Source organism: Phalangium opilio, unplaced genomic scaffold, assembly GCF_054372755.1.
Source record: "Phalangium opilio isolate 3A_F unplaced genomic scaffold, DU_Popi_V2 ptg000045l_1, whole genome shotgun sequence".
NCBI lineage: Eukaryota > Metazoa > Arthropoda > Arachnida > Opiliones > Phalangiidae > Phalangium > Phalangium opilio.
This window is the reverse complement of record NW_028324168.1, coordinates 7,745,033-7,772,328: the sequence shown is the minus strand read 5'-3', so window position 1 is coordinate 7,772,328 and position 27,296 is coordinate 7,745,033. Positions and strand designations below refer to the sequence as shown.

The following is a 27,296-nucleotide window of genomic DNA, read 5'->3' as shown; positions in this document are numbered from 1 at the left end:
GTGTTACAACCCGCAATACACGTATGTGTTACTATCACTTTAAAATCGTTTTGATGATAAATATAGGTTTAAAAATTGTCATTTTTAAAACCATTATGCACTAGGTCTAGTACACCAAGCGAGTGATCTCGGAGTAAGTAAAAAAATATCTATGGATGTTTTTAATAAGCGTTTGCTTTGGTTTAAAAATAAAACTTACGTCTTTTCTCCGCGGGACCTCCAAAACTTTTAGCTAGATTCGAGAGCGAGGTTAAAGTAATTAAATTATATTACAATTAAGGAAAAATCTCAGGATAAGCATCTTGGAACGCCGGGACTTTGAAAAAAATTAAGTTTAATTTTTTTTTTATTATTATTTCTCTGCTCGGTTCAGCGTTACGACTATCAGAGAAAGTTAAAAGAATCGTAAATTATTGCGTGGGGAAAAATCGACAGATCTTTGAAGTTTTCTCCCTCTCGCTCTCCTTTGAGAGATGCTACTTCGTAGATTAGCTTGAAACAAAACTATAGAGCTATGATGAATTTCATTCCCATCGCTACATGAATATTGTAGACCTGTTTATACAGCGAGTCTCGGCTGTTGTGTTGTTTTAGTTCAAAGGAATTCCACTAGATGACCCCCATAGTTTTAGCTTCCCCCTCGTGGACGAGTTCTGATTGGTTTCTAGCTTTTGCAAACTAGGGAAAAGGCTTCGTTTAACACCATTCTTTCTACTCCTCTTACAATAATTAAATTAATTTTGGTTCCTACACACAATAAGCAACTAAAGCGATTATTTTAACTAGAGCGCAGTTAAACTCAGGACTCCTGTTATCAATCCCAACTGCAAATATATATTCGTGTGTGCGCATAGGCGATTTGGTGGTTACTATGGATACGAGCGTGCGCAGTGGCTTTCTTTAGGGATAACTCGAGATTCAATCACTTAGTTTATAAATTTGTTTTATAACTATGTACAGTTTCAGATTCTTGAGAGAATTAATGAAACTCCGTTTAGTAGACCTTATATAGTTTCTTTAAAAGTTTTCTATCTTCATGCAAGCCAAGATTAGGTAGCTAATCTTAAGTTTTTGTATATAGGTATGAGAGGTGTGTTGAGGGGGGGGGTAGAGGGGTTTCTTTAATTTACGTTATTTCTTAGGGAGGCGGTCGTAGATTTCTTTTTTTCAAGAAGAAGAAGAAAAAAGGGCCATTAATTCTTAAGTTTGGGATACGCCAGTGACACCGTTACTAATTCAATTTAAACGCGTGATTAAAAATGTGTACAGCAACAGCGGGAATAACCTATAGCTGCTGTAGACTCCAGTAGTAGAGTTCTCATGTAAATTATATATTAAAGGGTTAGGCCTAAATTTCATTTTGTTATCTCGAAGAATGTTCAGATTCTGATCTTATACTCTAGAAATGAACCACTTTTAGTATTCGGGTGGGTTATAAGACAAACTGTTAAATTCTGGTCGTTTTGTTAGTGACTGACAATTATAGATATAGAAAGATCTATTAGTACTGAATTCGGGACACTAAAGATCACTTTGTTATTATTATTATGTATCATGTGGAATACGAACTGAGCGACATCTGGTAGGTTGATAAAGCGTCTTAACTTTATAAGGGGTTGATACATTGCCATCCGTCTCTGCGCACTCTCATGATACAAAAAGACTACAACGCAGGCGCCAAAATGTGAGATTGAAGGCAGAATTTTTACCCCCGTGTCTTTCCCTCTTAGCTAGTTCGAAATGGTCCATTGGAAATTTTGGCTTCAGTGAATCTCAAGCTTTAACATTAATAAGTGTGTCTAGGATATAATAAAGATGTTTCTTGTCTATTTTGACACCTGACAAACGCATATATTTACACTTCAAGCCGTGTACTTAATTTCGTCTGCTATTCTCTTAATTTCTACACACGTTTATCGTTAAATTTTTTCTTACTCTTCTATTGTCCGAAGCTATTAAATCATTTCCTGATCTCAATATTTTACCATTAATAACTATAGACACTTAAAAGGTTTTTTTCAAGAAAGAAAAAATAAAGCATAGTTGGGTATTAACAAAGTGATAGCTCCCGAAAAGGCATGGCATGGACCTATTAGTATTTAGAGCTTGGGATTAACTTGAGGGTAAATCGTGATCTTTTAAAGACTCTAATACGCGGTTGTAAAAGTAAAAAAAGCTAGGTAAAAACACAAGTGTCGTTACGCCTTGAAATCACGAATTTACCGTGATGGAAGAATCTAAATCTACTGACTATAAGCCGAGCCGAACTACTTTAAACAAAGCGAGATAAACTTCGTGAAATGACCTTTAAACCATTTTTCAACACTATTACAAAAGGAAATTAATTGCAATTAAATCTCTTTAGTTTAAACGAGGGTTAAACCATTAATATTAACATTAACATTCGTTCAAGGAGCACTTGATGATATAACGAAACGGTTGGTGTGTAATTACGTTTACCGTTGAAACAAGGAATGTTTTTCTAATTTAAAGTTAATTCTGAAGGAATAATTATTTAGTAATATCGTGTTTCGAAAAATTAAGGGTGAAAAAAGTGAACGATTTAATAATTTTGTTTAGTGTTTTAATGTTCAATTGAGATCACATAATCAAACAATCCTTAAAATTTACCTATCAGAATCAAATCCAGTTACTTGATCTGATTGGTCATTGATTATTTAAGGAATATTTTAATGACTTTATTAAAATATTTTCCTTTAGTGTAAACACGGATTAGCTTGACTTCCCAAATATTACATTTTATATCGAGAGTAATAAAAAATCGATTTAATTTTTAAATCGATTATTTTTTCTTAAATTTAAGACAATCGGGTTAAAAATATTAAAATAAATTATTCCAGGCTTGATAATTACAATCGATCGTTCTTTTTCTATATAAATTATTAGTCTATTAAAGGGGTTACTGAAAATAATGGAGGTTTGCCGGTCCAATCAGAATTAAAGGAGGTAACCGTGGCAGCATTTTTTAATCAATTTCTTTAGTGTCATTAATTTTGGGGGCAAAAATTCGATTAATTTTTATAAAGGCGATATTGCAGAATTTGTAATTGGGAAAGATAAAAATTGTAGACGTATCTCTTATTAAAAGAAGGTTTAATATTTTAAATTTGAATAATAGAAGGAACATTAGTTAAAATCAATGATTAATTTCATACCGAAAATTAACAATTTTTTTTTGGACATGTTTTGAATATAAATTAGATGCTTTAGTATTTAGATTTAAATACTAAATCGGTGTAGTTACTTTTACCAATATCAAAATAAATGTTTTCAAATTGAAAATATTTATTCCTATTTAATAATAAACTAAAAACCTTATTTTAAAACGCTCGGAAAAAATAACTCTAGTTTATTTAATATTAAAAAGGGAAAATTTTCCCTCTACTAAACTAACCATGATGCCTGAATCGTAAATATAAAACATGAATAATTTTTAATAATTTATTCAAGTTGGGGGAAATTTTGCACTGGTAATAAATACAAACATATTTTTTAATAAAATTTTTTATATATATGGTTAGTTTATAATCGAATTCATTAATATTTTTAATATTATAATAAATCCCAAGAATTTCTTTTCCTAAATGAATTTTTAAGCGAACGATTTATTGAATATTAAAACGTATTTAATATAAAAGCACGGTATTTCTATAAGGTGTAGGGGGTAATTATCATAGTTTATTATAATTAAATTTTAATATTTTTCTGGCATATTAATAAAAAAAAATGTGGCTTTACAAACCAGTTTTCGAAATCAGTTCGGAATATATCAAAATAAAAAAAAACTAAAACTCCCGCGATAAAATAATAGAGTATAGGGTCTTTTTATCCTTTTAATTAGGAGATAGCCTGATTAGATACAAGTAGGAGGAGGGTGGGGGGTTGTTAGGAAGGGTAAGATAAGGGGAGGGGGTGAATATTTAAAAGTTAAGCAATTTTCTTGGCGCTTTCTTGTCGTATGTTTAAGAATATTTTGCAAAGAGGCGGGTTGTGTCTCCGTCAGCCCTTTTATTCTAGCTTAGTACATAGTTTTTAATTTTTCTTTCTTTTTTTTTTTGGCGGGAAAATGTCCCCGGGCTCTCGCGCTACCTCGCGCTCATTAAAAGTAAAACGCGCCATTTGACGCACGCCTTCCCGCCTTTTGCTTTTAATCGAAATTTTTCGAACGCGCGCGCGTTTTAGACAAAATAAATTATCACGAGGGACAAAAAAGGTTTGGGGGCGGAAAGGGGGCAAGAAATTAATTTTTATTTCTTATTATACTTTGGACTTGATTTTTTTTTTTTTAAAGGTAGGGTGGAATTATGCAATTTTATTTTGTATTTAAAAACAATTAGTATAATATTTATAATATTAATTATATAATGATACAAACACGTTAATTCGGTTATTCTATAACAAAGAGTCGAGAAATGCGACGAGATTTGTAATGATTTTAATGGGTAAAATGGACGTTAAACCATTTTTAATGAAATATTTCAGCTCAAATTAAACTGATTTACCTTCTCTTTAAAATAACATAGATTAAAAAAAGATGGATCTGGCTTAGGCCCACTGAGCATATTCTAACAACACAAGAAAATGTCGTTTTCACCCCTGCTTAAATTTAAGGCGGAATAAATTTCATTTTAGCATCATTGATCTAAAATTTAAACGATTTTTTCGGCTATCCCCCCTTCCTTTGCCCTTTTATTTTACTCTTCATTATTTGTCAGGTAGCTTCGTTATTAACGCTAGGTTTTTAAAACCGCAACGTAATTTTGTTCGCTAAAGAATTTGAACACACGCGTGTACGCGTTAATGCAAATTAAAAGAAGCTCGTTTCCTTCATTAATAAGCTATTTAGCGCGCGTTGTCGCGTTTTGAGAATAATCAAGGTACGTCTTTCTTTACCTCACACGATCTTAGTTAGTAAAAGAATGCTTTTGATATAGACTTAATTAGACACGTTCATTCATAAATAATGGATTTATTTCCTTTTTTCTAATGAAATATTTCATTATTTCAAGGGCGAGTATGATAATACGTAGGCCTAGATCAAGTTTTAATTTTAATTCATTAATATTTCCATAAAATGATATTTAATTCGTAATTAAGAATTTTTTTTTTTGAAGTTCATTCTTCATTTGAAAAATTTTACGTAAAAATCGTTTGATGTTTCACGCCCCAGTATTTTATTGGCACGTGGTGAATTAATTCTTAATATGTTGTTCACGTGTCACGTGTGAAATATGCGTGAAAATATTTCTAAAACACGCGCAATTAAAACAAAATCTTTTAATAAGTTTATATTTTACTGAAAAAAAAAATTATTGGGTATTTTATATTGAAGGTGTATTTATGAATACGCAAAATTAAATCTCTATAAAGAAAATAAAATACTTCTCTCGAATATCAATTGATTTTATCGACGAATTATAGAAATATATTTCTTTAAATCGGCAACATGAGCTAGAAATTAATTATTACATTTTTATTCTTAACAAGGTACCTAAACGCTGAAAGGGCTTTGGATCAATTATGTTTAAATAGTCTATAATTATTAAATACCTCTCTCTCTGAGGGGGTTAAATTAATAGAAATCCTTTAAGAGAGAATATAACACACACACACACACACCTTTATTTTGCTTCCGAAACCTGTTTTAAATCCCAGGCTAATTTGTAGCTACACCCGTAATCCCTTCTTAGATATATTACCGCCAAATTTCCCGTATAACTTAGACATTACCTAACAAAATAAAAAGAGGTAGAAAACTCAATCCGAGAAAATTTAACGCGTATATATTTGTCCTTCCCAGACTTAATTCTTGTCAAATTCAAACGACCTTGCAGCTTTTCAACCCGAGAATCAATTAATTACAATCTCGACAGTGTTTGAAACTTATTCCATGGTTTTTTTTTTTATCTCTTGAGAAATTTTTTTTTTGTAGTTTATAGTGCTAACATGGGGAATGATGAAAGCCCCCAAAAACTAGCTTGAATTGTTATAAAAGTTGCCTCATTCCAACGCTTATCTGTCAAACTTTTTGGCGTTTTCATTATTTAACTAGATTGACTTTCGCAATAAGCTTAAACGCCAGAAAAGCTCGAAAAGAATTGATTCTTAAAGGGATTATGACACGCATTATTATGTTTTTGTTCATTAGTTTGTCTTTATTGATAAATATTAAGTTAAAAGCCTCAAGTCGTCTTTGGAGACCTGTGGCCCATGTTATTGAAGATTATTTTTGTCGTGGTTACGACGAGGTATTGTGGGATAAATCATAAAGATAATATAATTTTTGAGATTGAAGATTTTTAACCTCTATTTCCTACTCCTATCCTGCAAGGAATTGTGGGATAGATCAATGTGAGCTCGCGAAACTTAATCGGACAATACACTTTCGAAGCTTCAGCGTCCCTTTAATACAAAATGTAAACGATAAATACCGGTTCGGGCCCTGAAAATTAAGAAATATCAGGAATACAAATAAAAATTTATGATGTCTTACGAATTTTATAGTAATAGGAAAGAAATAAATATTAAAAGAAAAAAGGTAGAAAAAGGTTTTAAAGATTATTTTCCTTAAATTTTACGACTGTAGTGTTGGGATTTTAGCTTTTGTCGAAAACGTGATTGTCTTGTTAAAATATTCGTCTAACCCTTGGGCCTTGGGTCTTGACGTAACCCATTCGACAATACTTTTGTCTTAAAATAAACATTCAATGCTAAAAGAAACCAGTTATTATAGTGGCAATAAAATAACCACGTGGTGTCTATCTTAACTTTACATTGTTATATACCAAGTATGTATTTTTATTAGACAGGCGTATTTTCTCCATTTTGGAGTCCGCACTCCAAAATTTAACTTTATGGTAAATAGACAGGTTAAAATAAGATAATCTCTTCGTCGTACAAATCCCCCAGAAAACGTACGGTATTTGCTTAACTTGTCTATAACGCATCTCGTTATGTAACGCCATAGTGATATCCCCAGGAATTTTTTTTTACCCTTAAGTTTCCTTGCGGGCCTCTTGGGGTCGGTGAGGAAAAAAAGCCATTCTTTTGTACATACCATAAGTGTGGTATGTTAGGACTCTGGATTTTAGGGTTTAAACAGAGTTCACCTTTTATCGAGAAATCGACAAAATAAATTCAAGGTTGTTTAGAACAACTTTAACTCCCAACTTCAACTTCTGTCTACAAATTGATTTTGTCTTTGGTTAATTTAAATTTTAGGCCCATGATGGAGTGATGTAATGATGTCAGATTATTGTTTGCTTTGCACGTGCTCCTTAAGGGTGCAATTAAAATAATTAATTTAGGAAATTTGAAATTTTCAGTTGTTTGCAAGGTGTCACTACTCTCATGAAGGGATGTGATTTTTCGAATCTATTAGAAGCACGTTTCAAAGTTCAATTTAGTTCTTAATTGATCATAGTAATGTTTTTCTTTTTGGAATTAATTCAACTTTAAGGATACTGAACTTTAAAAAAAAAATCTCTTTGGATTACACGAAAAAGCCATTTTAAACCAAAATAACCAGTTAAATCAATCGTAATTAGTGCAAAAATCTCAATTCCCATCACATATCTTCAAATGACGCGGGTTAAAAACCATTATCTTCGAACTCTTGTGTTCTCACTATTTAAGCGATGTTCTTATACTTCAAAATTTTGCTTAAAAATACCTGAAATAGGAAGTTAAAATAAAATTTTTGCCCGAAACCTAGCTGGCTTTATATAATTACGAAAGAGAGAGAGAGAGATTAACTGGCGGGTATATACCGGTTGGCGCTATTGAACTTATCTACTTATTAATTAGATTTTAAAAAGGACGAATAAATTCGTTTACCCGCCCATTTCGAAGTCTTTAAGAATTAAAATCATCCCAAAAAATATACCCCATTTCTTTCCAACATCGTAATAGACGTAATTCCATTCTCGAGCCCAAGGTGTCGCCACTAGCGCTTATAATTCATTTGAAAAGTCTAAACTCGGAGAGATCTAAGCGGTAGATTAAATAGATGGATTAGGACGAACCTCCTTAACCCAGAGAATGGACACTTTTAATTCTCGTTACGATATTTCCCCCTTGTAACTCTCTAAACAACCTTGGGAAATATCTCACCCCTCGGTTTAATCGTAATGTAACGAGGAATTGAGCTTAAAAACTAGTTTTTTTTGCTAAACGACAAATATTCTTTAAATTGTTAAGACTCGGACTGTATCAACATTGAACCCGGAGTATCTGTTTTTAATAAGTTTAAAAGATAATTTTTGATATATCTGCATGCATGCATTATATGCCTTGGGATATTAGTTTTTTTATCTGCTGTATTTTACAGTATTTTCTAAATAATTTATGTATTTGATGGATTAGTGTTGCTATCTTTAGTTAAATTCCAAGTTCATATTTTTTGTTTTTATTTTCTTTAATTAAGTTGATTTTAAAGCGTAGATTAAATGTATTTAGTTTAACGTAAGACATTGAACTTTGAACTTAAATGTTATAAGCAGCTAATTTACCTAGTTGGATTCAGGGATGCTTTCGGAGAAAAATATTTGTGGTCGTAATTAAGAAATTAAGTATATTGTAATTAATTTCGGCTGCAATGCTAATTGCAATGATTTTGTATTAGGGACTACAGTATAATATGTTCAAAGAGCAATACTCTAGCAATACTGAAAGAAACCAAGTAGACAGAAGCTAAAAATAGACACGTTAATTAGTAAATTTTTATAGATAAAGCTTATCATTTCCTAAAATTAAATTAAATAAAAAACAGGTCTAGTTTCAAAATATCTAATCTTACGCAAAATTTGCTTCCAAGTCTAAAACTTTATCGGTATATATCCCCATTTGGGGATCATTATGATAACGAAATTGTCGAAGAAACTCCCAAATTGGTCTAGATGTGCCAAATTATTCACTTTAATTGAACATAAATTTGAAATTAGAGTAATTTAAATTCTTTCAGTGTGCGCAGAATGTTTATATTTTGGTTTAGAGTAATTTTAAAACATTTTTACAACATGAAAAAATGCAAATTTCATGCTATATCTGACATTGCAAAAATGTTTCAACACCATACATTTTTCGCTCTAATCTGCCGGCTACTTTACTCGTGATACTGTTGAAACTTTGCTTGAAATGTTACAATCTCGAGGGTTTTTTTTAAATACAGAATCTGCAATGTGGTCAAATCACCATCCATGTATTTTATCCAAGCTGAATTAACATAACGTAACATTGTGCCTATAGTATTTTCAATTTGAAACCCCTTTTTTTAGTGTGTGCAATAAAACTAGAATCTGACGCACGGAAATCCAGTTTTTCAATTAGTCTATCAAAAATTTCCACTATCTTTTTAAGAAATTATAAAAAAAAGAGTTCGATCAGGTGCGAAATATATCTGAAATAGACGAAACTACTTCAAAATGTTGCAGTTAAAAAGCTGGAAATTCTTAATTATTTCTTGAAAATGGCAACTTTCCGACTCCCCGTTATTACGGACCTTATCCAATAATAACTCGTTATGTCACGATGAGGACGTAAAAATGGTGAAAAAAATAGATTTTTCTCCCTTTTTTTCTGGAGTGAGGTTAAAATTGAACTTTTTTTTATAAGAACTTTGAACCAGTTCGGTGGTTCAATCTATATGGCAGAATTTGATTCGGATTTCTTTTAAATCTGTGGAAAGAATCGCATCCCAATCCCGACTGTAGCCTCTTCTTTTATGGGTTTTAATGTATTATCACGAAAATGGCTTTAATCCTAAAGATAGGGACATACGGGGCCACTGCACTCCAAAAGAAATTGCAAACGTAAGAACTAAAAGACGAAGATGAAAAAAACTAAATACCAATGAGAGGCCTCTTTGAAATACGAGCTTTATGTACGATTCCATCCTTCTATTCCAAAATTTCTTATTAGATCATCGTTGAACAGTAAGAATTGGATTTACAAAATGTTTGTTAACAAACTGAAGTTTCTAATGAAGTGAAATTTTAATACTTAGGTATCTTTTTCAATTATGAATTATTTTCTTTAATACGTTTTAAAAGACATATTTGTTATCGTGGCCATCTCTCTTAAATATTATTATTTGTCAAGATTCTGATTCAGTTTATTGAACAAAGATTACGCGGTAACGGACTTAAATCATGCGGGGAAACCTTCGTGCGAAAATCATTTTTAAAATCTCAAATTCTTCGATTGTATAATACCGATACTTTACCAGATACCATTAAGAATGAGAGCCCGGATGAGCCTTTATAATCTTAGGACTGCATGTACACTAAAGCCAGTGGAACTATTAATTACTATTAAGAGAAGAAGGTAAAACTCAGGCTAAATGTCAAACTGATAAAAATATTCCGTAAGAAATGGGTTATGGTTAGGACCGGGCTTAAATTGTCACAAAGTTATGGGTGACATTTTTTTCTTCAAGATTCTATATACTCTTTTAAATAATATTCTTCTACCATCATTATTCAACTTCTCTATATACTGTCCTGTACGAATTGTACGTTGCTTAACTACAAGGATTTTAAAGGTAGTGTGTAAAGCAAATGTTTAATTTTACCCAGTTTACCACGCAAGCATGTGTCTCTGATATGATATGGTCTAATTTTAACGCTCAACTTCGCTCTAACAGTATGCATTTACCTTGCAAAACATTACTCATTCACTGTCCGTCAAGGTCAAGATGGCCATTCAAAGTTGTACATAACCTCTACTGATCTCGTATTTATCTTTCTGGTATGTCGATAAGGTTAGGTTAACTCATGCCCAAGTTACGAAACGGATGTCCTTGAACGTTATGTTCAAGGTCATAATTCAAAGTTGTTGAGGACCTCTACTGATTCGATTGAATTGTGAACTTTTCAATATAAAACATTTGAAAACCTGACTTATCCAATGGACGTATAGGGTCACTTGACAATTTTTCACCATCCCTTGAACCATGAAAGATTTAAAGAAAAACGGATTTTTTTTATGCCCGGCATCTTATTGTACGTGTCCAAGTCGAAAATGTTTTTCTACAAACGCTTTAAGGTATATTTTCCAAGATATTTCCGAAAGCCCTGATGTTCCAAATCCACTTGTCTTCTTATACTTCGATTTTGCGCTCTTCTTGTTCATACTATCTTAGCTCGTAAACGTCGATTACAATCAGGACTTATATACTTTAAAAGGATAAATTCTTTTCTTGGAAATTTAAAAAAAAAATTCTTTCTTAATTCTCTTCAGGAAGGAATTTTCAATTTTTTTTTTTTTTCAAGTTCGATAGTCTTGGCCATTTTTAATTGAATTTAAAATGTAAAATACGCGTAGGTTTCGGGAAGAGAAAAAAAAGATGGCCAAGTTCCTCAGGCGGCGGCGTCATCTTTGTCTTTAGCAACCGGTATTAAAGTAGATAAAACTGACGTTATTACAGGGTTTATGTAATTTAATTTAATAAGTATACGAATCGTCTTTGATCTTATGTGTCATTCTATAATTTTTAAAAAATATACTTCAGATATTATTGAATTGTTGATCGTTATTAGGGGGCGAGGATATTTAATGATGCTTTTTAATTCAAGAATGCGCTAGAGTTTAAGGTTGAGACACTGAACGGAAAGGTATATTTAAATATAATGCTTTTAGGCCCTGGCTTTGGTTCTTTCTAACCTTGAAAAACTTCAGCGAGGGGGAGGAATGGATTTTTTTTTTGTTTTTTGTTTTTGGTAGGACATCATCTTTCGATAATTCGTGACTAGTTTCATGTTTTTATTCGCAAAGCAGTTCAAAGTAGTTAAGGGGGATCTTATTGTCTGTCTATTATTTAAATTAATTTGCATAATCGCGTGGGAGGTTGAACTCTCTCTTGTATGCTGTACAAGGAAGAAAAGGATAATCAAGTTAAGCTATTGCTGTCTTGTTCAGAAGTTAGGTGTGTGTTTCAATCACCGTTCTTTGTTCAACAACCAGTCTTGATTCTGAACTTTGGTTTTAATTTTTGGAAAATTTATTTATTTATTAAATAACAAAATAGGAAATTGTCTTTTGAGTCACTATCTTCTACATTGCACAGTAAGGTCATGAATCATGTCAACAAATATTCTGTATATATGTTTGTTTATTTTTACCAGCTGAATTCATTGGTCAAATCAATCACTAGTACAAAACAATTACTGAAAATGTTAATTCGATATTTCAGTGTTGATTTTCTTTTCAAAGGAACACAAAGTTCTTTCTAGACGTCATAGGTGATCCTTACTTACCACAGGACTCCTTAAGTCTCGCCATATTTCTCGCAATCACATTGTTACCTTAGATAATAGTTGTATCCATATATTACCCCGAGATAATCCCTCCTTGGAAGCCAACCTAGCATGAAACATAGGCGATACATTAACCTCGGTTATAGAGTATAAATTATCCGCTAGTTCGGGCTCAGGCAAGTCAAATTTCCTTTCCCCCCGAGTCGAGTCAAGTGTTTGAGCTATACTACCCGACATCCACCCATTTCTTATTCACTTCTGGCCATATATTATTCTCTAACCAAAGACAAACATTTGCTAGATGCCGAGCCATCATTTCCACGGCGAGCCAGACCCGCTTGGTAAAACAATATGAAGCTGAAACGCGTGTTTGGCGCACTGAACATAAGAGAGAAATATACCCACGAAACGAAGAAACAGAGGTCATAAATTCGAAGCGAGTGCTCTCTGTAGTGCGCCCTTCCTCGGAAATTCGTCATTATTATACCCATTGCGTATAGCCATAGGTTTTTAGATGAGAAACTTAGGGTTGGAAAGATTTTAGTGAAGGTACGATTTCCTGGCCCCAACATTCACCTACTTGGTAGGTAGATAAGAGCGGACCAGAACCACCTAGTCTTTTAGGCTTAGCGTCCCATAGAAAAATAATTGTTTTTTCGAAGGTTTACTGAATCTAATAACTAAAAATCTACAGCGAATTTGTGTTCAGGAATAATTTTAAATCAACAAGTAACTATCCAATGATTAACTTCCGAAGTTTCATTATAATCAATTAAGTCTAAGTATTTAAATTAAGTACTTCCTACCAAATATTCCTCAGAACCTATTTTTCTCAACCATGCCATCTAGTGTGTGTATTTTGATTTAAAGGGAAAACCATTATGGGGTACACCCTTAAAGGTTAGGCGAAAGGCATTATTGGCCCCGATGGGGTCTCTTTCTCTTCAGGCATTATTTTAGTTAGGTCTGGTTTTGGGGCAAAAAAAAAAAAAAAAACAAGAAAAAGATTCGGTAAGAAGAATTATTGTTCCACTAAAGTTAGCCCCCTGTAAGTTCCCAAAGAAAAACAACATTTTTTATCATTTCCACTAAGGGTTTGTTTTAACATAACTCGAACCGTGTGGAGGGAAGAAATCAATTTTTCTTGTTTTTTTTTTCCCGAGCTAGCGTTCCAAAGAATTAGTTTTTCGATTTGGCCATATTTTCATTGCGAGATCATAGAATAGACAGATTTGTAATTGCCTTTTTCACGCGCGGTCCTATCTTCTAAACCACACCATGTACGTGGGGATGGATTTAGAAAGAATGCGGTTCGTAAAGCTTGCTTATAACTGTTCAAAGTGTCTTTTTTCGCAAGAATTTCCCTAGGGGTGGGACCCAAGTAGTGGTTATTACGGACTTATCTTTGTTTTTAAAGGGATATTGCAAAACTAACTGCGTAGCAAAAATCATAATGATGTTGCTGGTATATTTACTCTATTTCTATTATACGAACAAATATTGCGGGAATTTCAAATTTTAACTGGAAGAAGATTGAATAGTACAGATACTACGAACCTAATACATAGATGATTTTGAAAGAGAGACAATAGATTTGGATGGTGGATTCAAGTCCAAATAATGATTTTCATCTGCTCTTTGTTGAAAATATCTTGGAAACTAAAAGGGATCCAACCACTCGATCCGCCAGTATATGTGTATATACATTATTAATGCATTCTTCTGCCGCGCAGGTTTTTTTAACTACTGGTTTTTGTATTTCATTGTTAACTACCCACGCTGATTTTGTTCAAAATATACTAAAGCTACATAACGTAGGCATCCACCACGTCTATCAGTCTTCCGGATTTTTGTTTCATTTGTTCTTTCTTGGGGATGAAGCTATAGATCGTTTTTAAAATATTCTTATTATTGTGCAAGCTCAGAACTTAAAAATCTTTTACAACCTGTCTTTATATTATTTTTCTTATATAACTTAAGACCCAAGACGTTGTCTATCTTTTCGTTTTAAGAATGGCACTTTAAAAACCTTTTCTTTTTTTGTTGATAGTTTTGGCTAAGTGGTTTTGATTTATTAGCGTATCCTAGTTTGGAATTGATGTGAATAGTTAGTAGGAATTAATTAGACAAGAAATGATGTGGTTATTTTATATAAATATTTGAATTTAATTGTTGGAATAAGATGGGATGGATTTAACCATCGAGGGCTTAGCTTTTTCGAATTAAGTTCGGATTAATATCGGACCTGACAGGGGAAACACCATAACATCTAAAGCGTTACGTAAATTTTAATTAATAAAAATTAAATGAGAAAGGGTTGATAGTTGTTAAAGCGCCACTGTGACGCGTTTTAAGTAGAAAGCTTAGATTTGTATCGTATATTCAAATCTGTCATATTAATATGATTCTTATCATTGCAAAACCATCTAGGTATATTCAAATAGTTCAACTCAACCCCGTTTTTTTTTTCTTTTAACAATTTAGGCTTTAATATTTTAAATACAGCTTTATAAAAATTAAATAAAAAAAGGATGCCAATCATAATAAAAACGACCTTGCAAAAATAGGTTTAAAAAAATAAAAGGTTGCCGAAAATTTGCGGAACACCACTTTAAATTTAACTTTCTTCTGTACGTAATATTTAACGTTGACGCCCGTGTTTTAACAGTTGAGGCATTTTGATAAAAATCAAGAATTTCTCGCCTTTTTCTTAAGTTAGAAAATAAAAACCTCCCTTCTAGAATAAACCTTTCATAATTTATTCCATAAAAATTAAAGAAAAAAAGAACTAGTTTTTTTTCTATATAACAGGTGGTATCCTCGTAACAATGACAAATTTTAAATTTTTCCAATTGGACAATTTTTTAATCACGTGATTTGATTAGGATGTATTATATTTATGGGGGAAGGTAAAGAGTATTAATTAGACCGCGGCTTTCTTAAGAAATTTAGCGCTGATATGAGTTCACTCAATTCATACAGGAGTATTGAACTAACATTAAAATTAAGCGGAATAAATATTAATAGTTTGATTGTTTTATGGATGACCCTTAATTAAATTAGAGATAATTGTATTACAGTTTCTTAATTAATTAATAAACAGTGGCCCGGATGGCAAAATGTAGTTAGATTCTGTACTAGGAATATTTCCAATAATCAAGAGATAATTAAATAAATTCAGAATGCCGATACGGGTATATCATTTTCCAAAGAAATATTTTCCAATAATTAAAACCATAACATAAGAAAGAAGAAAAAATCCTATTTTTTTAAAAGAACGTCTTTGAGTCTAGGAGGGATAGTAGCTGCTAAGAAATCAGGGGGAGGGGTGAATAATTTAAACGGGGGGGGGACTCAATAAGGAAAAACTTGGATTCTTACGACGTACGACCGACCGGGTCTTACGAACGTTACGTCTGATCTCCGGCTAAAGCCTGCCTTTTCCGTGTCTCACAAAGTCAACTCCTGTAGAAAACTGTATAGTTTTTACGGGCAAGTTACTTTGAACGTAACGCGTGTTGCTCATGTCTATATAACACCGCGTTTAATCGTAGCGTTACACCTAAATTTACGTCTAAAAAGGCGCCAAAATAAAATCCACGTGTAATTCTGTTAATATTATTCATAGTCGAGTTTACACGCGCGAGTGTTGAACGTCGTATAAACTGTAGAGGCGCGAAATTTCACGCGCGCTTCTTGCTCACGCGGAATTTTTGCGGGAATTCCCATAATTTCGCGCCTTTTCTCGCGCTGGTTTTACTTTCTAGTTTAAATACGGTCACGTGGCATACTTGTACGGAAGGTGTTTGACATTTTTGGTGAGTTGTTGTTGTTGTATACTTGATTCGATGATTATGATTGGGTTCAAAGTTAATTTAAATTTTCTAAGCCTAATCATGTGGGTTTGAATATTTTAGGCTTAACAGTATAGACCAACCGTTTTAAAGGGGATGGGTTTGGTAGGTGAAGTGTTAGTATCAAGACATAACGCGCGGAGTATTTTGGCTCCCGTACCTATCCTTACTCCGGAAATAACTTATTTTTCCTTCGTGTTTGTAATATAGCATCATCTACATATACACTTTTTAAAAATCTTCTTTCTTACTTAAGATGACGATGCGTATAGGCTACGTTAAATCTCGCGCCTCTTCTAGACCACCTACTGAATTCCGTTAGGCTTAGCTAGCTCGTCTTTTAAACACTGAATGTAAACATTGTAGCTGAGTTCACGTCATTCACTGATCACCAGAGTGAAAATTAGGCTTAACTGCGAGATACGTAGTAGTCCGCTTACATCTGTCGTTTAGCGTAGCTTAACTCACAATGTTGAGAAGGTAAATTAACCATTTATTGAGCTTACATTTCTAGCAGACGACAGCCATTTTGAGTATATTTCCTTTCGAAAAATTTATAAATTTAAATCCGTAAAACACTCAAATCATAACTTGGAAACAGTTATGGCATAATGTCATATAACATTTCCAACTCATAATCTGGCCTTAATTTATGGCAGACTTATTAAATGAAATATAATTTTCTTTAAAATTAACTAGATCTCTTTGTACGTGAAGCAATTAAACCGAGGACACTTTTTTGAGATTTAAAAGTAATCATAAGAAATGTGTTATGAAAGTCAAAAAAAAGCATACAAGTGATTTAGTTAAAATCATAAATTAACGTCGGAATTTTCAAATCAAGTCATAGCTCAATTGTTTCTTAATAAATCCGGTTTGAGCCTGTAGGCTATATTATTGAAACATGAGGGTCACTAGTCTTTAACTTGTATCGGAGATCACTCCATTTCACCTCGAGTTTACACCGTGCATTGAAACGTGTGCAAATAAAGCTACAGTGTAACACTGGTTCTATCGTTAACTACGCTGCATTTATAACTGAGACGAAATTAAGTTAACATTTTGTTTAAAGGGATTGAAACAACTATATCTTTCGACCCGCATATCTTAAATAGGCACGATATTTTCGTAGAAATGATACACTGCGGAGAGACCAAATTCTGTTATCTCTGTATGTATATATTTTAAGCCTGAAGCTGTATTAGTTAGTCTAGAAAATACTTCGTAAGAACAATATAATTGAGACGTATTACTGCGAAATTCTTATTGACCAACGTGTACTTCTTTAGCTTTGATGTTCTTAAATTCCTTTTCGCGTTTTCTATTAGCCCGAATATTAATTTGTCTTTTAAGTATTTTTCTACTGCAAAGAATCCCTTAAGGCGATTGGTACAATTTTCTGACTAAAATAATATATCCCCCTTTTTTTAAAAAAAACCAAAAATCAGTTGTGAATGTGATAAAGGCCGCGTTCGCTATTTTGACTTCATTATTCAGTTAAGGTACTACCCAAATTTTTGAATTATAATATTATTTATAATAGCTTTTTTTCAAAATAAACATCAGAAGAAAAGTTCCAATTTTGAATTTAGGTTGAGTCAAATATCCTTGCACTTTATTTTATTTTTTGAATTTTTTTTCTGAAAATTTTGAATTTAAACAAAAGATATAATGGGTTTCAAAGACACGTGCGTAACTAGTAGGAGGACAGTTTAAAGTGAAGGTTACGTGAGAAACCTTTTTACTATATTTAAATGTATGTTATTAGTTATCGAAAGTACTGTTACCATCCCTTAATTTAAGAATCTGAAACTTTAAAAGACAAAGATCTAAATAGGAGGGACATTTTTAAAAAACGGTAATTTTTCTGTGTAGTGAATAAAAAAGCTAACCTTATTTTCCTAGTATTGTTTTCTCCTTCTTTTTCTACGATTTCGATGGCGGGGAGGGGTTCTTTTTTAAAAGAACGCAGACATTAAAACTTGGTCTTTTATCTCCGCGCCCCCATTAATACGAAATCAATGAGGTTAAGATATTGCTTAAGGTTCAAATTTATAATTTTTCTAAAAGTGGGTAGTTTCTCCGCTAGCTACTTATTATCAATTCTTTAGAACTTAATAGATTGTATTCTTGCGTAAGACTTACAATTCAGCATACGTGGCTGCGTGGCGACAAAACTTGTACCTTAATAATTACTGCTTATTAATTAAGTTTAGTTGGCTCGGTGTTGATCACGTTTCACCTTTGAACTAACTCAATAGGTTTTATTTCTGAAATTGGGTTTTAAATGGTGAAATATTATAGAAATATTGTATTTATTGGATTAAATATGCGAAGATAGATGCGTGGTTTTCAAATGTTCGATCATTTAAAAACAAATAATATTTTCAAAACGGCCAAATCGGTTTTGATACTTTAATCGTTTGCTGATCTACCCAATTAAAAATCGATTTGATATCGTCACCATGATCCCAATCCTCTTCTCATCGTGTCTCCATCCTTGCAAATCCTCGCAGACATCTATTTGCTTGTCCCCATGAATTTTACATAACCTTTCCTTCCTTGCCCCATATCCTCTCCTCATAGTGACCTTCGCAACTCCTTGAAGGTCTTGTTCCTGTTTTTGATCCCCTCTGTATCCATCCTCCTTATTCCACTAAACCTCTTGTTCCCATCTTCCTTGTTCCAATTTTATCTTGACCCTATCTTCACCCTCCCTATTCTTTCTTTCATCGCTTCTCCTTCCAGAACCCTTCAAGTTATCACACCTGATTTCTCCAATCCACACCCATGACAATTTTGACCTAATCATGCACCATCGTGACACTTTCATCCCTAAATTAATTTTGCTTCCCAAAGCGCATGCATGCACGGATCACCTTTTAACAACAAAGGCCCATCCAATCCAATTTTAATCACGTTTGTTACGTATATACTTTTTAATAGAAATAGCCACGTTCCTAATAAGCGCTTTTCGACGGCGGTTACGACCATATACTTAATAAAACCTTTCTACAACTTAACATCATATCATCTTTAGAAGAAGGCGAGACTAGCTAGCTCGCACGCCGGAAATCACGATACTCGTGTGCTGCCAACTCGTTAATGGGGGGTTTGAACCCCTCCGGCGGCATGCACCCAATGCCGACGTTACGCCATGTATCTGACGTCACAAAACCAACCACCACCACCAAAAAAAGGGGCTCGTTGGAGCGTGCCTAATCACGGGGCGCGAACTAAACTTATCTACATGAGCGCGAAATCTTTCCCGCGGAAAATCTGCCGCCGCGCGTTCAAAACCCTTCCTCCCCCCGGATAATATAGTAATATCACCGCGAGACAATTTGTCGGATCGGACAATTACATTAATTGGCGGGAACATTTTCGCGCGCGTGTTTCGACTTATGTCCCTTTAACCATACCGCGTGTAGACAGAATCGCGAGGAGGCTTCCGATTCGCTCGGTCACCCTCGGATGCGTGTCGCAGCGTCACTTTTTTGTTCCTTCTCTTCATTCCCATTGTTTTGACATTGGCGTTGAACCTTATAATCTCTTTAGTGTCCATTGAGCTGATGATTATCTCATTTTCTATATTAAATAACCGCGCACTGCCATGTAAACACATTATTTCAACGCCCATATCCGGTGTAGCTTACGTGTGGATTTTAACCCGTTATTTATGTGTAAATTAATGTCACTAATACAATTTGTTACGGGGCTTTTAATTGCTTAACCTGCGCGTAATGAAAGGTCGTTTCGCTAATCAAATAATCTGCATTTTTTTTAATTGTGCAAATTTTTCTGTTTATTTCAACAGACCACCAAAGCTGGTCTTATCCGAGTATTTTGTTAGTAGATACGCGTATGCAATATTGTAATTAAAATAATTATTCTGATCTACGCAAATTAAGAAAAAATTAATATCTTCATTATGGTAAGTCATTTTATTGAGGCCTTTTTACTATTCTCCCATTAACCATTAGAATATTGTAACTTCATTAAACAAATCAGTTTGTTTCGGAAAATGTTATATTCCACACTTTCGCTTATCCTTAGCGTTGAGTAATGCGTTTCAAAAGTCGCGCCAACCTTCGCTTTATCCTTAAGCGTTGCGTAGAGTATTGCGTTTGAAAATTCGCGCCAAAGGTCGCTTTACGGTCATAGCGACATCTGACGACACCATTCAAGCGGGAGAACTCATCATTACCACTCCATCTTACCTCTTTTCTCCATACCCTATGCGACGCAAAATATGTGAACATTTAAATCCATCTCTTTAAAAACATACGAGATTAAGTTTTGTAATTAGTCTTCTATTTTGGTATAAAAATTTTGATAAAAGCGCTTAGTATCTCAATTCACGTTTCGAAAGGTATTAAATATTTTTTTTTAAACAAAATTATACCCCTCAATGTTATCATCATCTGTGGGTATAATGTTTAAAAGCCCTCGATTAAAAAAGAAAAAAGAAATCCACTCTAATCGTGGGATTTAATTGTTCATGCTCAATTCAGGGTGGAGTTGACCATTAATAAAGGGTCACTCGAGTTCATATTTATTATATATAGACATTATCTTCGATTGATTGTAAGTTATAACCACGTATACGCCCCAAACTATCGAAAAGGTATCAATTGACCATGTCGATTGTAGAAAGTTTTTTTGTGAGAAAAGGGAGACCCTATTATCTTAGAATACCACTCCCCTATTCGATTGATGCCCTTAAGGTATCATTTTTTTGATATCTTAAAGGGACAATATAACGCAAAATTAATATCTTCATTAAATATAAATTTTAAATATTTTTAATTAATAGAAGTTAGTTTTAAAATATTATGGATTCAATTGAGGAACAATTGGGAAAATATTTCAAAATTTTCTATTAGGAAAGTCGGATTTATAGTGTCCCTTTATTTCATTTCACAAATCGCTTGTCTCAATTTCTCCGACTTGAATTAATACTTTAATAGCAATTTTTTTTCCATTGGGTTTTATATGAACTTATCATACGCGAGTACAAGCTGTTAATGGGCAGAATGTGTTTGAAATCAAATAGTTTTAAATTGAAGTTGGTTTTCACGGCTGTTAAGAAGTACTTAACAAATATATTAGTTGAATTAAAACATTAAAGATTTACGCTTAAACTATACCGAAGAAAAGGTCCAAGGTTAATCGTATTTACCGGTAACGGAGGTAATAATCGTATTTTCCAACAATTTGGCAAGTTATTTACAACGCAAAGGAAACTTTGCTACAATTAAGATTTTGTATAATTTTGCCTAGATAATTGATTTGTAAAACTAACTTATAATGCAAATGCAATGCCCGAATTGTGAATAAGAAGCTGAATCCTTTATATACAAATTCAGTTGTACATTAAATTAGGATGAAAACGGTTGACTTTTTGAACTTGTCTTTCTCTGATAATGATATATAGTTTCAATTCTTAAATTTCAATTAGAAAACCTAATGTCCGTGGTGAAATGCTCAATTTTACTGTAAGTTGAATTTATGTATTGCGTTGTAACTCATATTTTTGTTTATTTTAGTATTTAAAATTGTGTTTAAATTCCTGTATTTGTTTCAAAATTAAGAGATACCTCGGGGTTAATTCATTAGCTTCATTAATGCATGATTAATAATTAAATATAGTTCTTGAACATCGATACAAACGGAATTACCATACATTTCAAACAAAATCATGACACCCAATAAGCCCCCGGTACAATTTGTCAACGACAAAAAAACCTGTAACTACTATCACCACCAAGACCTAAGTCCCCTTCCCCTATACCTTATCAAAATGATTAATATTTCACCAATGACCCTTTTGATGACATGAACTTTGAAAATGGGAAAATGGTATCTTGAGCGGGGGGGGGCTCGAAACTAGAGGGTTAAAAGTTCATCCGAACACAAGTCTGATATATTTAACTTGATAGAAAACTATACTTAAGCCTTGTATTTAAAAAAGTAAAGAGTAATCTAGCGATAATGTGAAAATGAATTGTAGCATTTTTTTTTACTTCTTCTGTGCTTTTAGATTTAAGATTTCTTCTGATAGCCAGTTTAAGAATTAAGCGAGTTATTTTATCTAATGGAGCGTTAAAAAGGGCCCCGTTTTTAGATCTTATATACCTAATAGGCATCGGATCTGGTTTAAATAGAGAAGCTATAGGAAACCCGGGGTCAGATTATTAGGCACAACTGCATGCGTGAATAAAAAGATTTGAACGATAAAGGTTTTTACTCGGTTTTACTCTTTAAGTATATTCTTAAATCTTAGGACGGCATCTTTCAATTTCGTGAAAATGCTATTTAGGTACTACTTAACTGCACGCTTAATTGGTTTCACTGAAAAGGAGGGTTTGCCTTGATATTGAAAATTTAACAGAAAAAAAATAAACTGGTCCTTGAAGAATCTAAAATTAATATTTATTTAGAATTCAGATTTAAAAGAAAGAAAAAAAATGTCTTGGGTAACCGAGTTTCACGTTTTTCTACCTCGAAAATTGCGAATTTTTCGGTTAGTCGATTTATATTTCGGAAACGCAAATTTTTGGCTTTCGACACATTAATTTTAAAATATCAGGATGAGTTAAAGGCGTAGTGAAATGTAAAGAGAAAAAATAATTATCAAAATTTTCTCGAAAACTCTGTCGAATTTTGTAAATTCTAAATTTATTTCCGTTTTGGGGCTTATTTTGCAGTTCACGATAGGTTTTTAATTATTCTTTGCGCTTTTACGGATCAGTTATAGGTAATATTAGCTAGGCATATCACCACCCCTTAAAAATATACTACTAAATTTATTTAGTAGTATATTTATTTTTGGGATATTAAAAAAAAATTGTCGAAATCTTTCTCGGTGTGGTATAAATTGAACGGGGGATGTTGGATGGAGGATGTAATAGAAATAAAAATACGTTTGCTCGTGTTAGAAATACGATGGAGATCTCGCCAAATTGAAATTGGATCTTTTTTCTCGAAGACGAAATGTTCGAGTACAGTTTTTTTTATTTCTCGGCTACGCGCCTTCGTCAATCACGACAACGAAGCGAGTCGCGAGCCTTCTTACTACCATAAGTTTATAAGATATGCTGCATAAGTTTGTCACTGGTAACTTAGAAACTGGAGCTTGTCATGAATTGAGTGAGGTAGATTCTGGGTAAAGCAACGCCTGGTGAAGGAGGCGCTGTCAAAGGCTTAGTACAGACTAAATAGAATGATGGGAGCTCTGCAAAATTAACCGACTTCAATTCTTGCTTGTCTTTTTCCCTCTTAGTAAGCCTCTAGCATGTCGAAGTATTGGTAACGTTATACTTATGGAACATAGATCATATAAACTTATGTTACTACCTATATATTCATCCCCCTATTTTTCAATTCAGACTTATAGCTTAGTTAGCAAAGACGTTACCCTAGAAATAAGTTTTTTAAAGCACACGTATTAAAATCATCGAGTTGCCAACTGCGCCGTGGGGCTGGACACTTTTATCGAAGCTTTCAAATCGTCGTCAGGACTTGTCTCTTCTTAAAAATTTGTTTTAGACAGCCCAAAATTTAAACCAAACATTTTTATTTTAAAATTACTCTTTGAAACTATCCTAGATTACTTTACAGCCTATTCCCTAATGAAGTATCCGGCCTTTCTTACGTGAAACTTATAAATCACCAGCGACTTATTGCAGGGTTCATTCAAAAATTGGGAGAAAGAAAAAAAATTGCAAAAATAAAAAAAACTAAGCGTATTTTTAAAATTTTGGGGTCTTTCTTTCGAAATAATGTTTTTCGATTTTCTGGCAACGATATTTTTGGACTGTTATATTTAACACCACCATCGTGCACCACCATGCAGCTCGTTCAAAAGTTGGTTTTCAACTTAACTCCCTGGGAAAGATTTAGCGGAGCATGGCAAATGATTTACTTGTAAGCATTGCCAATTTCAACCATTTTTGTTTTGAATTTTTTTTCGTTTGTTTTCTATTGAGCTGCATGGGTACCATTTTTGAGAAGTGTATTGTGTGACCTCTAGGGGTTAACCGCGGGTATAAGAGAGTTTTGATTAGGCAGTTTTGTTATATAGTCGTGATCGCTTGTCGTGATTATGGGTTTAAGAGCTTCATGACTCCCCGTGAGAGAAAGAGATACCAGGTTGTTACGTGTGGTCGTGAATTGTTTGGTACTTTATATTTTTTAAGGTATGTCAGTTACAAAGTTCAATTAGGGCTATTTAAAGTATATTGTAACGATAGTCCATCGGTTCATAGAGAAAATATAGATTTATACTCATTTTAAAGGAACTTTTGACTTGATACGTCATTCGGTTTCACGCGAAAATATCTATTTCATTGTTTAATATTACCTATATACTTGATTTCCTATTAAAGTGCAATAGGGAGATACGACTTTGTAGGGTCACTTACGAGGAAATACTCCATTACCATCTGGTGGACCTTTTATATTAGATTATACTTCATAGGACCCAGTGTTGAATAACAAAATCAAGATTTCAAATACTGAAATTTTCGTATTCAAGAAACGTTTTGTTTCCCTCAAGATTTAATTTATTGTTAGATTTTCTTTTATTTTATAAAACTTTTTGTTCTCACGTTAACCTTGAAGAGAGTAAAAGTGTAATTGGTCAAATTAATCCTATACGTGATCTCTTCAATAAGTTTAACCTTTGACCCTTAAGTTCTTAACCGGGCTGGGAAATTTACTATGAGAAATTGACCCCAACGATTTGACCTGTTCTTTTATACAATGTTCGAATTTAAAACTCTTCCATTATCTATAATTCAGGATCTTGTTATAAAAATTATTATGTCAAAAACGCCCAATGTTCTTAAGTGATTTATGTTTTTAAATTTCTTTAAATATTGATAATGGTTCTATATTTAATGCGAATTTAAATACCTGTGCCAACAATAAAATCAAGTACATTAATCTTAGTACTTAACATTAAGTACAATATAATGAAATTAAAGGCGACTAAGTGAAAATTAAATACTACGGAACAATTCCCGTAATTGCAACTAATCAAAATTTTGAGATACGTTGATATAAATCCAATTATAACTGTCCAAAGTTGGAATTTCATTCTTGTAATGGTTAAATATTTCATATTGAAAGCCTGATTTTTTACCTCTCCGTGTGACGTAGTCCAGGAGAGGTTCTGTAACGGCCGTGTCTGTGTGTGTGTCTGTCTGTGTGTCTGTGTGTCTGTCTGTCTGTTGTTACACCCACGTGACCGCGTTCGCAGTTTGCGTATCGGAGCAAACGTGTTCGCCATTTCCGAACTGCTTTCACATCCACGGAAATGGCTCCTCTACTCGAGTTCTCACACCACCATCTTCTGGTCTTTGTCCATCCCACACGGACACCAGTCTGTTCTTACTGGCTTCTAATCACCACCATCTTCTGTTCTTTGTCAATCCCAACTTTGACACCAGTCTGCACTTACACTGTCTTCTAACACCACCATCCACTGGTCTTCCGTCTATTCCACATAGACACCAATCTGTATCATTGGCTTCTACTCTATTATCATCGTTTGGTTTTAGGATATACGCGGCGATCAGCTAGGGTTACGAGAAACGTCTAGCCTCCCTAAGGTGGGATCGCCACCAAAGGTTTTCGCAATTGCGCTTTTTCCTTACTATTATAATGGAAACGAATCGTATATATACCCCAAATTTGAAAAAAGCGGGCAATATGGGTACCCTTCACTTTAAACGTCAATATTAGCAAAGTTTGAGAAGATAATAGGTATAACTTTATTTTAAACGATTTAACTATTATTAATGTTAATTATTGAAGATTAAAATAATTAAAAATAATTATATTTATTTAAATATTAAAGATAAACCTCTCGTGCAAAGAGTGAGATTATCATTGCCTCCTATATCTACCAAGGCCCGTGCATGCGATATATTTCCTTCATTGCCTCCTATATCTATCAAGGCCCGTGCATTGTGATATATTTCATTCATTGCCTCCTATATCTATCAAGGCCCGTGCATTGCGATATATTTTTCAAAACAACAACAAAAATGGGAAACCCCAACTCAGAAATATAATAACGTTTTTATTGGATACTTAAGTTTATATAATCTTCTTGACACGGAGAGGTAATATTTTGGTTTTCCCAACTTGTGTTATAGCTACATACCCAATTCTAACATTGCAATTGTCGGTGAGCTGCTCTGATGTTTTGAAGCGCGTATTTCTAAAACAATTATTACAAAATCTAATTAATCAAAATCAAAAACGCTATCCTAGCATTATATCACGCTTATCAAAGATATTGACGAGTTGAGTTCAAAGTTCAATTACTCTCGATTATTTGAAACGCGCACGCTTCTCATTAAATTAACTGTCCCTCCCTTTAGTTTTCAGTCCCCCCCCCTTGTTTTTACTGAAGAACAATTATATAGCCCTTGTAATTTTAAGGATGCCGCCATCTTTTTAAAATTCCTTTTAAACTTCCTCAAACTTTCAAACCCCCGTCCTCCTGCTCTCTGTTAGATCAGAATTCTGTCATCAAACTCGTCACTTAAGTAAAATCTAATGTGCATAACGTAAAGTTGAAGTAAAATGTGTGTTAAGTTGTACATCCTAACCAGTTAGATCGGGAAAACATGGAAGCGAAGTCGCGAATATTTATGGTGCCGTGATTCCCGGGAACGAGTAGAAAAATCGTCCGCTTGCAACTTTTCGCTAAGCCTAATTTTGAGCCGTATCATCCTTACATAGTGGACCAAAGAGAACTAGTTAAGGACTAGCAATTTACGTTTTACTTCGGGATATTTACTTTTGGTATTTTGTTAAAATCAACTGTCCTGACGTTTTTATTATCTTGTTGGGCTATCGAAACTTATAATTAAAAAAAAAGAAAATCTCTCAAGAGGAGATAATGAAAGAGTAGCGTGTTCGATAATACCGACGAATGTCTTGAACGTATTTTTTTTTTTATTTTTGACAATGAAGGGTCCTATCGTCTGCTAAAATCGGTTGTTCTAGTGTTAGGGTTAACAGTCTTAAAGAAATTTATACTTAAAACAAGATGTAATACGTACATTCTCGGCGGTATTTTTCTAATTAACCCGGAACTAATTTTTCTACGCTTGATTAACTCTTCTAAACCAGAGTAGAAAAATTTATT

At 33.3% G+C, this 27,296-nt stretch overlaps 1 protein-coding gene across 2 annotated transcripts in view; it reads left to right on the top strand.

Moving 5' to 3' along the window:
- LOC149677234 (uncharacterized) overlaps positions 1 to 27,296 on the top strand; it is a 241,874-nt gene that overhangs the window by 104,414 nt on the left and 110,164 nt on the right. Inside the window, exon 1 of one of the 2 annotated variants that reach the window (XM_089838261.1) lies at positions 15,742 to 16,093. The exons of the other annotated variant lie outside the window; for it this stretch is intronic. The gene's annotated coding sequence lies outside the window, so the exon portion shown is untranslated. Of the gene's footprint in view, positions 1 to 15,741; positions 16,094 to 27,296 lie in introns of those variants that run through there. 2 annotated transcript variants of the gene reach the window in all.